Consider the following 16,942-nt stretch of genomic DNA (forward strand, 5'->3'; position numbering starts at 1 on the left):
TCTCTCTTTAATTTTTTCCCGTAGAGTGGTCAGTATTGTCGAATAGTAATCTCCGGTTATTGTTCTACCCTTATCCAAAAAATCAATCATGACACGAAACTTCTTAGGTCTTGGAGAACCAGAGTATCGCCATTCCATCGATTGTTGCTTTGTTTTTGGATCGTAGAAATGTACCGAAGTCTCATCCATAGTAACGATTCGGTCTACATCGTTTTCAAATCGTGCACAGATCGAACGCGATGCTTCTACCCTTGCACGCTTTTAGTCAACATTCAAACATTTTGGGATCCATTCTGCAGCAATTATTTTCATGTCCAATTTGACGTGAACTCTAGTGAACTCTAAATTTCTTTTATAGAGTTCACTGCGTGAACTATATATGATGGAAGCTTTCGTATGAAATATTCAGAGCTTCAGATATCCGTTTTAGCCCAATTCGACGGTCTGATAAAATCATGTCATGAACAGCATCGATATTTTCGGCGACTGACATGAAACTGGCCTTCCCGATCGGTCATCATCTTCAATGGAAAATTCACCTCTTTTAAACCTTGCAGTCCAATTTTCACCGTCGCATACGAAGGACATTGATCACCAAGGGCATTAAGCATATCTCCGTAAATCTGCTTATACCTCTTAACCCTTTTAAATACAGGTACTTGATGATGGCTCGATACTCAGCCAATTTCTCGATTTTCACAATTTCGGTGCACATCTTTCTTTCAATATATTGCGTAACTCTGGTTTACTTTTTTGACCTCAAACTTCACACTTACACTTCTAATGAGTTATTGTTCGTTACTATGGTAACGCAATATTTTTTTTATGCATGAAACTGGTCTAGGCTAACTAGATATCAATACATCCTCGTACCTTTTTTAGGTTTTTGAATTGTTCGAATAAATGATTGTTATTGCGTAGAAATAGAATGCATTCTTCCATTTTTGTATATACAAGGCATATAATGTTAGTATCCTTTTTTGACGGAAGAAGCCCTGCACGATCGGTTGTATTTCTAGTTGCATATTATCCTCACATCTATTTTCTGTAGTCTGAATAAAGAGTGCATGTTCCCTGATCCGTAGAATATCCAGAGATATAGAGAATATCAGTCCATATCTTAATTTTGCCTCTATCGTGGCATAATAGACGGTTTTCGTTACTTCGGGATTCAGGTAGGTATTTGGCTGTAACTCCGAATGCATGCATATAATGATGATGCCAATTTTGTCTCCCAAGTTTATTCCCAGTAAGGTTCCACTCTATGAATGGTCGTGGGAGAGATTCAAGGACGTGCTGTATCCATTGGGTGTTTTTGATAATGTGAAGGATCAAACGCTGAATAAATTGGGTGGTTTTCTTCCCTAAGTTGTTGCGATACATCAATTAGAGTCTCGTTTAGAGGTACTAGACCAAAGTCCAAAGTCGTTGATATATATTTATTATAAACATTGCTGTTCCTGCTACGCTATCCTGTGGTATTCCCAGCTGTATCTCCTCTTCTTCTTATCTAATATCCGATCCATTCATGCGGATTTTGACCAGTAAGTACGTCCATTGAAATACGACCCTTATGCTTATGACGTTTCCATGTATGCATAGCGCTCCAGCAGATTTCCGCAGTGGATTTCTTGGTGAAGACAATCATAGGTCTTGGACATGTTATCTGCATTCTATACCCCAAAAACAAAGCGTAAGCAGATCACACCATCTTCGGAAAGAGCCAAAAATAATAACTAAAACTGAAATATTTTTCAATATTTTCTGCATGGTCCTCCGGTCGCGGCGGTCCCCAACGTCACTGATGGCGCCAAATGCTGCCGGTGAAAATGCAATTCATCTAAAAAAATTCCCACACACTCACCAATACCAAATTTCATGGAAACATCGTAAAGAAATGATTTTTGTGGTAAATGCTTTGGGACATAGCATACCCACGCGGAATTCCGATATTTATCAAATATAAGGAATTCCTGCAACAAAATGGTATAAAACAACAATACAGAATTGGTAAACATGCGCAACGCCCACTTTTTCAACAAACCCAAGTCGAGACGAGCGATCTCTGCTGCGAACAAACCAGACCAGCTAGTTTACTGCAAGCAAAGACGTCCGCAGCCGACTCTGACAGTTGTTTCAGTGTTATTCATTTGTTGTATGAACGGCAATGTTTTTTTTCCTGTGGCACTCCCTCACCGAACCTTCCTGCATGGAAAGGACAGAAATCAGACGATTAGGATAAAGTGAATAGACAGTGAAGATATGGATGGTATAGTGGTGTTTCCTAGGAAACGACAGTGTTAATTGTCGAGTTGAATTTGTATTCAGTGTGCCAACAATGCTAGTTCTTCGGATTCTTCGTTGGTGATGGTTTGTTTGTATGTGTTTCCGATAAGGTCGCATCCTCGTGTGTGTAACTGATTAAAAATGACCCTTATGATGAAAGTAACGAGCAATGTTTTCAGTTAGGAGCTGTAGTTACATGGATATACCGCTGGAATCAACAGACTTCTTGATTGAAATGTGAGTACCATTTTGATATACCTTCATCCTTTAGTCCTTCACACATATTTTTGAGAATTTATTTTATATGCATTCAACATAAGTAGAAGATGCGCAGTCTGAAACTTGAATGACTTTAGCCATTTCAATGAAAAGTACTATTTTGGGTCGAAATTCCAGTTATGTTTAAAAAATTCTTTTATGTTTATAAAAAATTCACATTTCAAATGTTCGTAATCTAAATCGTTACAATTTGAAGAGTAACAAATTCTCCGCGAAACATCTTATACCGCATCGATGAAAACCCTCTGATTTTATTATATGTACCTAACTATACTTAACTGAATTTTATGAAAAGTCCAATGTCACGATTTTTTTTTACTACTGATTTTTTTAGCTGACCTGAATGAATTTATATTTTCAGGTATATAAATTTTCATTATATATAATTACATTGATATCGTTATAGGGTTTTGTTAGTGTTCTAATATAGAGTATCCCAAGTAAACGAGACATTTCTCATATTATAACGATTGGATAAGTTCAATCAGATGCGTTCATTAATGGTCGAAAGTTTTAAAAACGCAACCAGTGACGGGAGGGGGGGGGGTATTGCAAAATTATGACAAACCTACTCGAATATGATGCCCTTTTCCAACAGGATAGAGCAACCAGTCAACAACACTTTGAAATTTTCTCAGTGAATAGGTATTTACTCCGATGCTCGCAGAGGTCTTGAGAATGGCCTATACCTGTTCGCCAGATCTGATGCGCCTTGAGTTTTTTCCGGGACATCGGAAGGGACATCTCAAATAAATCAAACTCGGCCAACAAGATTTACGACAAAAAATAATTCAGGAGAACTCTATAAATTAAAACCAGAAAAAATTCGAGTTTAAGATATACCTATGCCAATTGACAAACTTTTTGAATTGCGTTTGGATTATTGTATGCTCGATTGTATGAAATTAAATGAAGCCCAATTTAATTTCAAGGATTCTCTAGTATTTTTGTGTCCAATAAAATGAGACTATCAAAATGGAAAGTTCTCGGGAAAGTTTTTTTTCCTGTGAAATACAGATTGGACTTTTCCAAAAGGGAAACTGTAGGACCTTCGAAATGAGGTGTCACTCGACCCATGTTCTCCTATTCAAATTCTTGTGATTACATATATGGCTCTCTTCTGAGTACCGCAAAATGTGTCCTACTAATGGACACTCATTAAAATTTTTTTATCATTATGATATGAACTCAGATATGAGAAATACCTGGGATAGCTTTTTATTAGAATACAAGTACATATTTCCTATACCTAAAATTTTTTATGATTCGGCTATGATAAAAACTGATAAAAAGGTATAACGAATTTAAGTTTTCATAATGAGCTGTGCCACCCCTGGAAAACAAAATTACCTTCAAAATAACTAGCTGAATCTGTGACACTAACACATCTGTGGATCTTTTAAACAGAGTTGTATTCAGCCAAAATATCTAATTTTCCAAATATCACAGATGTTTTTATTTTTGAATACTTATCAAACTACTCGAAAACGGCGCATTATACGTGAAAATATGAAGAAAGAAAATGGTAAGAGAAAAAAGCTCGGAAAAAAGTGTTTCTTTTGACCCCAAGAATCTACTCTCAAAGACCCACCCTCTATACATAGGTACACAATGTAAAAAATTGAGTAAATAGAATAAATGCTCGAAAAAATGTAAATCGATGGCGTGTTCTAGCATTTTCAAAATTGCTCTCGACCACACTGTATATGGATAAATTTCGAACACAAATAGATACCGAAAAAGTGATCTTTATGCAAATTCAATCTTGAATAACTTTCTAATTTTCTTTCGTTCACATCATTTTTTTTTATTTTGACAAGTTGTCTTAATTGGAAGGTACTTTTTTCCGAGCTTTTTTCCTAACTTTTTTCTTCTCTTTGATTCGTCATTTGCGAGATTATTTGATTTACAGCAATTCAAAATTGATTTAGGATTATACATTTATACAGTGTGGACCTCGGTATAGACCTATCGTGGAATTATATCCAAATATTTTAGTACTTACCTGTGAAAAACTCATACAAGAAATAATGACAAATTTTTGAGCGAATTTCTTGAGAATCATCTCTATTCAACAGTTTATTATTTGATTTATTTCAATCTCCTCATTCTGGATGAAAACTCAACTTTTTCAATAATCAATACTTTCGAAGACCGAAATCATCATCCGAAATCCCGAAATCATCTTGATTTCCGAAATCAATGTACATTTTTCACATAGTGGTTATCTCAAAGAGATCAGTTCAGAAATTATAGAAGTTTGAATACCCCTATTCAGGAAACACCTAGTACCTCAAAAACTAGGATTAAAAATTACCCTGAGATTAACTCCACTCCCGATAGGTCATTGCTCAGAAATCTAGTCAGAAATCAACCTGTTTAATCCGGTATAATCTAAAAACCAAAGATTAGTATCTTGCTAAAAACCTTTTGGTGTTCGGAGGCAATGTGTAAAATGTCAGGTAAAATGTACAGGGTGAGCAAATTTCGATGTTTTAGCACTACAGCTTTTAAACCAGAGGAGATAGTCAAAATCTGATACCCCATTGTTGTTCTCTTTTTCTGAGAAACTAACAAGGGTAGTAGTCATTTTTGGCCACCTTCTTTTGTTTCCGAGTTATAAGCGAAAATTGGAAAAATGTGGATTTCGAAATAAATTTATAACTTATAACTCCGCTAATACTGATGATAGGGCTCTGAAATTAAAACATTATACAGGCACTTTTTTAAGTAGAATCCAGTGGCGTGCTTGCCTTTTTAGCAGGATTTTTAATTACGAAGCTATGTTTTTTGAATGGAAACACTAGATTTCTGTACAATTTTTTGAAAGCTTAATTTTTACTGATTTCAAAAATATATAACGTCATATGGTTTGCATCAATATAAATAATAGAAAATGGTCCAAAACTTTTTTCTCAATATGTCTATGGTTTCAACTTTTGACGAGCACAGAAAAATAGAGCTTCCTATAATAAGAGCAGTCTCCTTCCGTCAATGTCATTCTTTCTATGCTTTTTACCAATTTTCACAAAATTCGAATCTTGGAGAAATTGAGTAAGAAGCATATAAATGAAAGGACCAATAGAAGGAGACTGTGGTAATAATAAGATGCTACATTTTTCTATTCTCATCAAAAGTTGAAACTGTAGAAATATTGAGAAAAAAAGTTTTTGACCATTTTCTATCATTTATATTGATGCAAATCATATGATGTTATATATTTTTGAAATCAGTAAAAATTAAGCTTTCAAAAAATTGCACAGAAATCTAGTGTTCCCATTTAAAAAAACATAACTTTGGGTCATAGCTTCGTAATTAAAAAAATCCTGCTGAAAAGGCAAGCAAGCCACTGGATTCTACTTGAAAAAGTGCCTGTATAATGTTTTAATTTCAGAGCTCTATCATCAGTATTAGCGCAGATATAAATTTATTTCGAAATCGAATTTTTCCAATTTATAACTCGCTTATAACTCGAAAACAAAAGAAGGTGGCCAAAAATGACTACCACTCTTGTTAGTTTCTCAGAAAAAGAAAACGAGAATGGGGTGTCAGATTTTGTCTATCCCCTCTGGTTCAAAAGCTGTAGTGCTAAAACATCGAAATTTGCCCACCCTGTACATAAGTTATACATATTTCTTTTGTTAATTGGACCGCCTATCCTTGAAAATCCATGTCGAAAGATTTTGACATAAATCAAAAATGAAAAGATGGTGCATGAGAATTTTATTCAAAGATTTATTATTGTTCCATTGAAGATGCTCAGAAAATTTGGAAAATATGCAACATTTGTGTCCACCCTCTTAATTAAATATGACAAAATCTAATTTTGCATCGTATAACATATAGGTATGGATAAGTTGAATCAGAAAAAAAGGTGGCAACCATATAAAAAATGATTGTGATCGAAGGAAAATATAAAAAATGTTAAAGATTAAATTTGTTAAAAAACTAACTTGTCCGCTTTTTTGCTCAGGAGTCTATACCTTTCTAATACTCGGGGTCACTTCGAAAAAAATCCTTGATATTACATCATAAGTGATCTCAGAAATCGTGGAAAACTACCACACTTAACTACATACACATTACATACTTATGTATGTATTTTGAAACAGATACCGTTCGAATATTATGAAAAGGAACAGTTATGTATATTACATTCTAAAACAATCGATTTATTGAATTGCAAATATAGTTGTTGCGGAAAAATGTTTTTTTATGCGATGATGAATTCATTTTTATGAATTAATAAGTTGAACTCTCTCCTTGGATAATAATATGACCGCTAATTGGAAATGAGAATGGTACCATATATTTCGCTCTGTTACCCTCGACAGAATTTATGTGTAGGTACCAGATTTTTTACATTTTTCTGATTTCCATTGGCAGAAGAAATCGAGCTACGCCTTTGAAAGTATTCTACATGTTACACTTCTGCTGCGTGTTTCAAAAAGTTTGGAACATACGGGGTGACAATTTAAAAATTTGCCAAGCCAATTATTTCGCGACAAGGATATTTTCACAGAAAATGCCGGAACAGGTCAATTTTTATTCGGAGTTGGACATATTCTGAGCAGAATTGTTAGCCGAAATCTCCTTAACCCTAGGTGTAGGGGCTGTCAACCCTAAATTTTTAATAGGGAATAGAGGGTGAGCTAAACCTCAATTGGAAGACAATATGACCCTATTCATGGTAGTATTGTCTTGAAATTGAGGTATAGCTCACCCTCTATTCCCTATTAAGAATATAAGGGTGATAACCCCTACACCTAAGATTGAGGAGATTTTGGCTAACAATTCTGCTAGAAACATGTCCCCTTCCGAATAAAAATTGACCTCTACCGACTTTTTCTTTGAAAACATCCTTGTCGTTACATAATTGGCCTGGCTAGTTTTCGAATTGTCAGCCCCTGTAACTACTTCAAGGACTCAATAAAAATTTGCAAACCATAGTATTCATGTAGAGGGACAAGTGATCTTTCGATTGAGATAAATCTCACCTCCTATTCCCTATTGAGAATTTAGAGGTGCGAGCTCCTACACCTAGGGTTGAGGAGATTTCGGCTTAGAGTTCTGCTCAAAATATGTCCCCCTACGAATAGAAATTGACCTGAATGCATTTTCTCTGAAATCATCCTTGTCGTGACTTAATTGGACTGACAAGTTTTCAAATTGTCACCCTGTATAGGGAACTATGTATTTTATCACATTTTACTACATTTCTCGAGATTTCTTCAAATGTATTAAAAATTCCTTGCAGCTAAATTAATTCTATAATATAATTATGAAATCATGAATCTTGTGCGAAGGTATTCTATATAGCGAGGAAAAATCTTTTTATATAATCTGAATTGTAGTGGAGATTACTGTGAAGAAAGCTCTGGTGTGCATCTAAAGAAATGAAAAGGTTGAATGAATGAATACCAACAACCTCGCCAACAATTATTTTCACTTTTATAAAGAAAATTAAATTTATAATTAACATTATATATATATTATATTCCAGCAAGACCAATCTTTTACAAATACTTACGTTACTCTTCCAATATACAGGGTGATGCACGAAGATCGTTGGTTAGAATTTTCCGAGGAATTTTCAAAGAAACCCTCGAGACAAACACTTGAAATTTTATAGTTAAGCTCTATTGAGAGATTAATTCATGGAAAAAACTTCTGATTACATCGGAAACGTTACCAAATTTTCCCTTTTAAGTATAACACGCAATTTTGTATTCATAATCAGATTACCCATTGAATTCTACATTGCTTTGATGTATAATTTGCATATTTTCCCTAGAAACCTTGTCTCTTGCTTTGTCTGAAATGTGAAAAATCTTCTACCTCAATTACACTCAGCCACTGCCACTGCCACTCGCGCTGCCGGAAATATTTCCCGAAATACTTCTGCGGCAGTATCGAAGGCAGTGAGTATTTACACTCTGCTCCATCATTTCTCTCGCGGCCAAGTTTCGGCAATGACGGATGAAGAGATAATTGCAGCCATATAGGTTGAAAAACATCATCTGCTCCTGATCCAGACTTAATGGACTGGATTTTTCTCCTCAGAAGTGGTCGGAATGTGGCCATAAGTGATTTTTTTTTCGCCTTCAATTCCTCAATTGGAATATCCCCCATATTCCGACTGATCCTTTTCCAGGCGTCGTGAACCTTATGTTTGATTTTATGGGCTTTGTCGCTTTTATCCCATATCACCCTTTCACCTTCTATGAGTTCTAATAGCATAATTATTTTTTCATTGTTCCACTCTGTCGAGGACATTTCTCCCAATAATATTGATTTGATATATTATATTGATTATTTTCGAAACCCTTCGCCGCTTACGTTGAGAGCAGCAACCCGGTTGAATGTAAACACGTACTGCCGCTCGCACTGCCGGTCCTTTGACTTCCGCACGAAAAACCGCCAATTTAGGGAGCGTAGGGCAGCGCGAGTGGCAGCGGCAGGAGCAGGAGAAGTGTAGTGATTACATTCTCATGCTGCCACTTCCCTGCTCACTTCCCTGCTCTTTGCGGCTGAGTGTAATCGAGGTATTCAAATCAGATTTTCAAAATTGACGTTAGATTTCTTTGAACTGTGCTAAAAATGAAAATATGCGATGGCTCACGATGTGGTATAAGCCGAGAAGCAACATTTTTTTCATGGAAGATGCCATTTTTCAATTCTAGGCTAGTTGACACGTCATGGCATAACGTCAAGTAGGCGTGCCGCGGTAGAAGTGTAGACCCTTGCTAGTTTCACACCCTTGCATATACTCGATGAAAATACTCCTCGATGTCCCAGCAGTTTTTCTGATGAATATTAGGTCCTTTCGTTTGCATAAAAAGTATAGCACTTTTCTACACTCGATTTTAGTATTCGTTTGCTCTTTGGATTTACACGAGGATTTACACCAGTGTAGAGGAGGTGTAGTTTATCTAAACCTCTTTTTGACAAGGTGTGAATAAACTACAACTCCTCTACACTGGTGTAAATCAAATCGAGTGTAGAAAAGTGCTACACTTTTTATGCAAACGAAAGGACCTATTATCACTGCGAATGATACATTTAATCAGTTCATCGAATTTAATTCGAAACTGTTATTTGATATGAGAAACTGTGTTTTTAACAAACGTGAAAGGAATTCGAGATTAGCGTAAATAAAAATATGACATAATACACATAATCGTTATTTATTGTGAATTTTGTGATGAGACAGAACATTACAATAAACGATCGATGTGAATAATATACAGGAAGCACATGATCACTCAACGCAACATTTCGAAATGAAAATGAATTACGTTTTCTTTTATTAATTCGACATTTTGGTATGATCATCTGATTGCCGAACTTCTAGCACACCTTCGAAAAGTTTGTTGCAGAAATTCAGACATTATTCATCAAATTCCACATGAATGTTGAAACGATTTGCTGAACTTTCGATTGAAGCCAAGGTTCTTCACATTGTTGGAGATTTCAGGATAAAGATACTTCCAATTATTAAACGTAATCAAAGTTCCAAAGAATCGAGTAGGTATATGGTTTTAAAATCATTTCACCGTCGTTATATACCTCATTTCAAATACACAATTTCAATTTCACAAAATATTTCGAATATACAGGTCTCTCTACTGAAATATTCCAACCATCATAAATAATCATAAAATTTATTGCATTTAGGTTCGTTGTTCCTATATTGGATTCATGTTGCCAATACTAGAGGAAAATCTATAATCCAGTTTAGCACCATGTGATTAAACAACTCATGTGAGTTCACTGAGTTCATTGTTCCTTACATCCTAAATCCAGCACAAAAAAATTACAGCTTTCGAAAATGTTTTGAGACTTGTAGATTAAAAAAAAAAAACGAGAAAAAAAGTAATAAAGAAAACCCCAGAAACTTCCAGAGCTTACTGGATGAATTTCCTACAAAAATGCTACCAGTTCTTGGCTTCACTATATAGTGATTTGGTTAGAGGAATAAACAATAAACCCAACGGGATCCCAGATTAACACTTTTATCCAAATGGAGCAAATACCTCGTAGAAAAATATTCCCAGTAAGTTTTATACCCGGTTATATACCATTTTAAACTTCATTTAGTAGTAGGCCAGGAAGTCCACTTTTTCTGGCCCGTTTTTTTTTATAAATACCGAACACAAAAACACAGCTTTTCACTCCAAAAGTCGAATCGGTACTATACCCACACAGCTCTGTGAACGGTGCTAACCCAACAACGCTTACCTCACTTTTATCAATATTGTCAAACTGACGTGCATTTGTTTACATTTCCGTTTGGTAAACCTAAAAAATCTCAGTTTTCTCGTGCTTTTTTGGCCTATTCTGATCTTGCTCCAGGGCTTAGATTGTTATCTTGGCAAGGCCTGACTTTCGTTCGTTTTCTTCGCGACCGGCGAGACGCAGCGGTTTGGACAAATAGACTATTTTCTGAATCTTCTAAATCAGCTGATTCTCCCCCTCCCTTTCTGTCCCACTCGGTGGTTACGAAATTGGCACATGAAGGCTTTTTATGGCTGGATAGTTACTACTCATGTGAACTATGCGCTGACTTTTTCCATCAAAACTATCATGAGATTTATTTTTTTCTCTTGCGAAATGTGGGTTTTCGAATTTTTTTGCTGATATATTCAAAAATTTTTATTCTCTCGATTAAACTTTACGAACATATTTTGGAGAACAAGCCGAGTGCTACTCTAAGAATTCCCATCAGATTAGTAGATTTTTCGAATTTATGACCTCAATATATTCGATAAATTGAAAAGTTTTGATTTCTCGATTAAACTCCAGGAACATACTTATTTTTTTGATTTTGCCGAGTAAGCACTACTAAAATCTCCCATCAGATCTCTTTTGAGTTTATTTCTGCCTTAATTCGAATTCTCCATCCTATTATGCCTGATGAAATACAAGTTGTTTTGTTCGATGAAACACGTAAATTCTTTGTGAAACTCATACAGCACTACTCAAAAGAAATTATGGTTTTCCACAGTCAAAAATTGATTTTTTCAATTCCGCACCATTTTTTCCATAGACGATCAAGAAATCATTTGACAGAACTAATTGGAATTGTTATCAGCAATTCGCAGAACTCTTTCAAACCTACTTAAGCTACCCAGATCTAAAAAAAAAGCCATTTTATGGAAACTTCGGTGTCAACTTCACAGGAAACCTGTTGATAAAAATAAGCCTATAGATTTTTTTGGGCTACAATTTTAGGTTATTTAATGTTTTTTTAAATTTTCTTTAATTTTTTTCCGCAATTGTTGGATAAATTGTAAGTATTCGGTATTGTTTTTGTAAAAAAAATTTCGAAGTTGTGTTAGTCAAAAGGACCTCACACTATCCCTGGATTTTGCTAAGGAAGTCAAAATCTGCAAAATACCCAACAGCCAGGAAATTTCCTATAAGGTGAGGGTTCTTTTGTTTAGCATTTCGACCTAATTTCTAGAATAAAAGTATAAAATTAGCAGTAGTGTCAATTTCGCACACAAAGAGCAGAAGATAATCATGTTCTAAAATTTTAAAAGTTTTTGTCTCGAAAAGGCTGAGGTTTTTATATTATTTTGAATGGTTGTGATTTGATCTATATGACCACCTCGATGACCACCTTCAATATTGTACAAGGTTCACGGCATTCACGCCTCACGGGACACCCTGTGTCAAAAGCGTAACTCATGCAATGAAAGTCCATCATATAGTGACGTATTTTATTTTTTTCGTGCTGGATTTCCAAGGTTGGCAAGTACAGATGGGATTATTTTACTGAACTCTGAAGAACTATTAGAAATACTTTTTTCTACCTGATGTAGGTATCATATACCAGTAATATTATGGATTGAAAGAGAGCTACGATGATGTATGGTATAGGTACCTATATATAAATATACGACTATCCATCAATGCTTTGTTATTCTTCAATCTTAATCATATCCTTGCGAATTGTTCGCTAAGTGGGATGATTAGATAGACCAAAATATTCGATACTTGACTAGTTCGCATAGAAGTCTCATTTCCTGAAAACAATTGAATAATTTCAAAGCGATAAGGGTTTTGTGATCGACTTTACAAATGTGTCAGTGCTAACTAGCATTATGTTTTAGTGAAGCTTGTTGGAAACTGATTCCGGTTGTAGTGATATGAGTTGTACTCCGGTGAGTCCAATATTTCAAGACTATTCTTGAAATATTCCGAATCTATATTCGGAGTCCATGGCTTGGTCTATGGTAGCCCAGGTTGAAGAGGATTCATGGTCCCAAGGTAAATATTTGGGCAAATACTTACTTTAGGAATTTATGATATTATGTTTTTGTATATCAGAGATCTCTAAACACTGTTTTCTATGAGAACTGATACTCCTCCCCACAGTTTTCAAGCTCTTCAAGACTTCAAAGTTCTACGGAGTTTCCAATTAAAATTATAATATGATTTTTACGTGATTTTCTCCACAATTTTACCAAACTTCTCATAATGTGTTATTATTCTCAGGATTTTATTAGAAAATAAAATTATTATTTTATGAAAACTACGTAATCTACATTCCTAGGCTAAGAATGTTATAAGTTGCTACTCGGCCATTATAAATTATTGAAAGCTAGCAGTTGGCCGAGTTGGCGCCAATTTTGAAATTCAACGATATTCAGTTCGAAACCGTTTAGTGAATAAGGACCACAGATTAATTCATAGCCGAGTACAGTACTACAGTCATATGAAGACCCTATATAAATATCGTTTTGGGAATACATTATTTGAATTTCAAGAGTTGGGCATCAGCAGGAAGCAGGAACAGTTTCAGTGCTTGATTTCACGAGTGTGTGGCAAATTTTGGAAGACTTTATGAATAATAATTCTTCGAATCTTCTACTCGTACCAGTATTTTATCAGTAGATTCTTCAGGTCGAAAGAAACACTTTCTTTTCTTACCATTTTTTCCGATTCGGCTTTGATAAAAAGAAATAGCCATTTTGAGTTTTCATAATGAGTTGTGCCACCCCTGGAAAAACAAGATAACCTTCAGGATAACTAGTTTAATCTGTGACACTACACATCTATGGATCTTTTAAACAGAGTTGTATTCGGCCAAAGTACTCAATTTTTCAAATTTCAAAGATACTTTTTAATCTTTGAACATCAAATTACTCGAAAACTGCGCATTATACGAGAAAATGTGAAGAATTTTGAATATTTCACAAGACGTTCAAATATTCATTAGGTCCAACTTAGTTTCAAGTGTTGGGTTATTTGAATTTTTGGTATTTTTATGGTGCGTAATGGTAATAAGGAGAAAGCTTGAAGACGAGGGTGATATCTTGTGTTCGAAAAAGATCCATCAAATAAATGAAAAACTATATTCCGAAATTCATTTAATAAAACCGTTTGTGAGATAGATAGAACTAAAAATAAAATTTTTTTATGGTTTTTCAACAGTCTGCATCTTTCAAACCAACCCGATTCGGAAAAAATGGTAAAAGAAAAAAGTGTTTCTTTTACCTCAAGAATCTACTGTCAAAATGTTTGTACGAGTCTAAGACCCAACCAGTATAATACATACTTGAGCAAGCGTTCTGTAAAAATATCTTGTAATTGTTTTTTATTAGAAATAAAAAGTTGAATACATATATTCTGGGAACTTGCCTATTTATTTTATTTTAATTCCCTCTTTCATCCAGAGTCGTATGTAGGCCTTTTCCAGTGCTATTTTCAACCATTTGTTTTCCGGCTACAGCAACTATATTGCCATCTCTTTCTCTCTCCATCTCTTTCTAAGTCTTCTTATGCTTCTTTTTGTTTATCGAGGTCTCTAAAATATCACTCTGTGTGACAGTGTGACAGTGACTTCATCATATTGATAAAGTCACAGTATGTGATATTTTGCTTTGCCACTTGTGCCATCCATTACTACCTAAGTTTCGCTATACATGATTCATGATGTCGGTTACCCGTTATTTTTTTTTATTTTCGGTTGTCTCTTAAGCTAACACACAACAGAGTCCTCCCAATGCCTCTTTCAGTTACTCTTTACTCTGAGCTTAGTTGTTCTGCCACATTTTTCCTTATTGCCATAGTTTCTAGACCACAAGTTGCCTCTGATAATATTACCTCGATTATTACTGCTCATCTTTAGGCGTATTCTTCTCCTAATTTCTAATATTTGGTTTTCCTTGAAATTAGGAGGTGCGTGATATGTCATAAGAAATTCAAATGTATTGGTCACTGAAACTTTGGCATTCATCACATAATCATTAAACGTTCCTGGAATTTCAGATCTGCTTTGTTTTTGAGTACCTACAGGGTGGGCAAAATTGGTGATACCTAAACTACAACTTTTTAACCCAACGAGATAGGGGAGATTGGGTTAAAAAGTTGTACTTAGTTCAGGTATCATAAATGTTGCCCACCCTGTACTTGAAAACAAAGCAGATCTGAAATTCCAGGAACGTTTAATAATTATGCGATGAATTTCTAAGTTTCAGTGTGCAATATGTTGTTTTGAATTAATAAATTCATGTCAGAAATTGATGTGTATGAATAATTATTTAATATACCATCATCACATTCACATTTGAAGAATTTTTTTTCATATAAGTTCCAGAATTTTCAAGCCAATAATAAAATTTTTTTTACAGAGGTATGCAAGACCTGTATGTTAGCCAGTCAGTATAGGTTCTTTATAATATGGCCTCTTTATGACATAATATACAAATTGATTAATGAATGAACAAAACACTCACAGCAGGTTTCATGAAACTGTGACTTTCCAAACAACAATTTGACAGTCATTCGTTTCCCAAATCGAAATCAATACAAAGGAGTAGCAGTTGGACGTACAATGGTTATAATTTCCTTGAATGGGCCCTTCATGCAAGGGAATCTTTCTGCATACAACAATTCACGTGGATGAACAGTTCTCAATTGACTTGCAGTAAAATGTTCACTGCACTCTGTATTATTTGTTGAAGTCATTGTCTTTACGATCTGAAAATTTAGTCCACTTCTAAGCATTGAAAATAAAAACCAATGAATGACACATGTTAAGTTTTAATACTCACATAACCATTTTCCTTAGTGATGAAACTTAATCCATTTTATTAAATCCACAGCTTTTCACCACGCAATAATTAATTAAATTAACAATAAGAAATTAGACAAAAAAAAAATCAATAATCAGCCACTAGAACACTCAAAACCTCTTTGATCTAAATGGCCATATGAAATCTTACAAAATTTCATATGCTTCTGGGAATGGCTCTAGAATTAATATTTCAACCAGTCCTACGGTCTTAGAAATACATTCGTAACACAGATGGCGCTCACATCACTTTAGTCACTTCGTTTCCAATCCTTCTACTCTATAATCTTTGGGTGTGTCATTATCTTCATAACATATAATGAGAAAATTCAAATTCAATAAATTTAACTATTTCATACGTATAATGAAGAAACACTTGATGAAAAACATGTCAATGACCAAATGATCCTCAGCAATAAAAGGCTGGTACCTATTACTGGCACACCTTTGTGGCAACACTAACTTTTTAGGGTTGCCAGTTTAAAAACCTCATCTGCCCTCCACCCCTGCAAAATTATGCATTATAAGTTGCTTAATTTAGAATAAAAATTGACCTATGCGAGCATTATTCTACAATGTTGATACCGAAGATATGACTTTTGTGTTTCACTTTTTACTCTCTCCGTTGATTCTATAACTTTAAGTTTTCATTTCATTCCTTTCCTTATTTCCCGTGAAAATCCCATGACACTAAATTGTCTGGCTTTTGTACTTCATCAAAAATTGCTAAGAACGCCCCCGAATGTTCTCACTTGATTGTATTCAAAAGTCGGGACCCCCTACACAGTCCGCATACAATTTCCAGGTATGTACCATTGACCCCCTTTTTTAGCATTCTTCGTTCGGGCCACGACCAATTAGCAAATGACATTTCTATGTCAAATAGATACTACCGATCGCTGCCTGTATTCGAGTTTTCTCACTCTCGTTTCTATTCATACGGTTGGCGAGCGACGAATTCCTATACGCTCAATTAAAATATACAGTTTCAATATTTTCGGCCGTTGAAAAAGTCAGGCAAAGCGGCGTTTTGTCGGTACCGTTAGGTTGCCAGTATGTGATACCTGACTGTCTACTATTTGCGTGGGCAAGAGTTAAAAGGTGTGTCCGTCCACTAACCAGAAAGATACGTGTCATGTAGGTAATTCGTACTGAGATTCAAATTGAATATCTACTATGAACCAAATTGGAATTATCGACTGTTAACACGAAATTTGCTCGTGGCGTTACTTCTCATATGGAAGAACGGTAAAATGTGGCCACAAAAATTTGGTACCTGTCGGATTAAAGGAA

At 34.9% G+C, this 16,942-nt stretch overlaps 1 protein-coding gene across 2 annotated transcripts in view; it reads left to right on the top strand.

Annotated features, from left to right (window-relative positions):
- The first annotated feature begins 2,053 nt into the window (after positions 1-2,053).
- Positions 2,054-16,942, top strand: part of LOC123307282 — a 48,461-nt gene continuing 33,572 nt past the window's right edge. For both annotated transcript variants that reach the window (XM_044889523.1, XM_044889522.1), the window contains exon 1: positions 2,054-2,523. The gene's annotated coding sequence lies outside the window, so the exon portion shown is untranslated. The remainder of the gene's footprint in view (positions 2,524-16,942) is intronic.

The sequence above is a fragment of the Coccinella septempunctata genome, chromosome 2, assembly GCF_907165205.1.
Source record: "Coccinella septempunctata chromosome 2, icCocSept1.1, whole genome shotgun sequence".
NCBI classification, from domain to species: Eukaryota; Metazoa; Arthropoda; class Insecta; order Coleoptera; family Coccinellidae; genus Coccinella; species Coccinella septempunctata.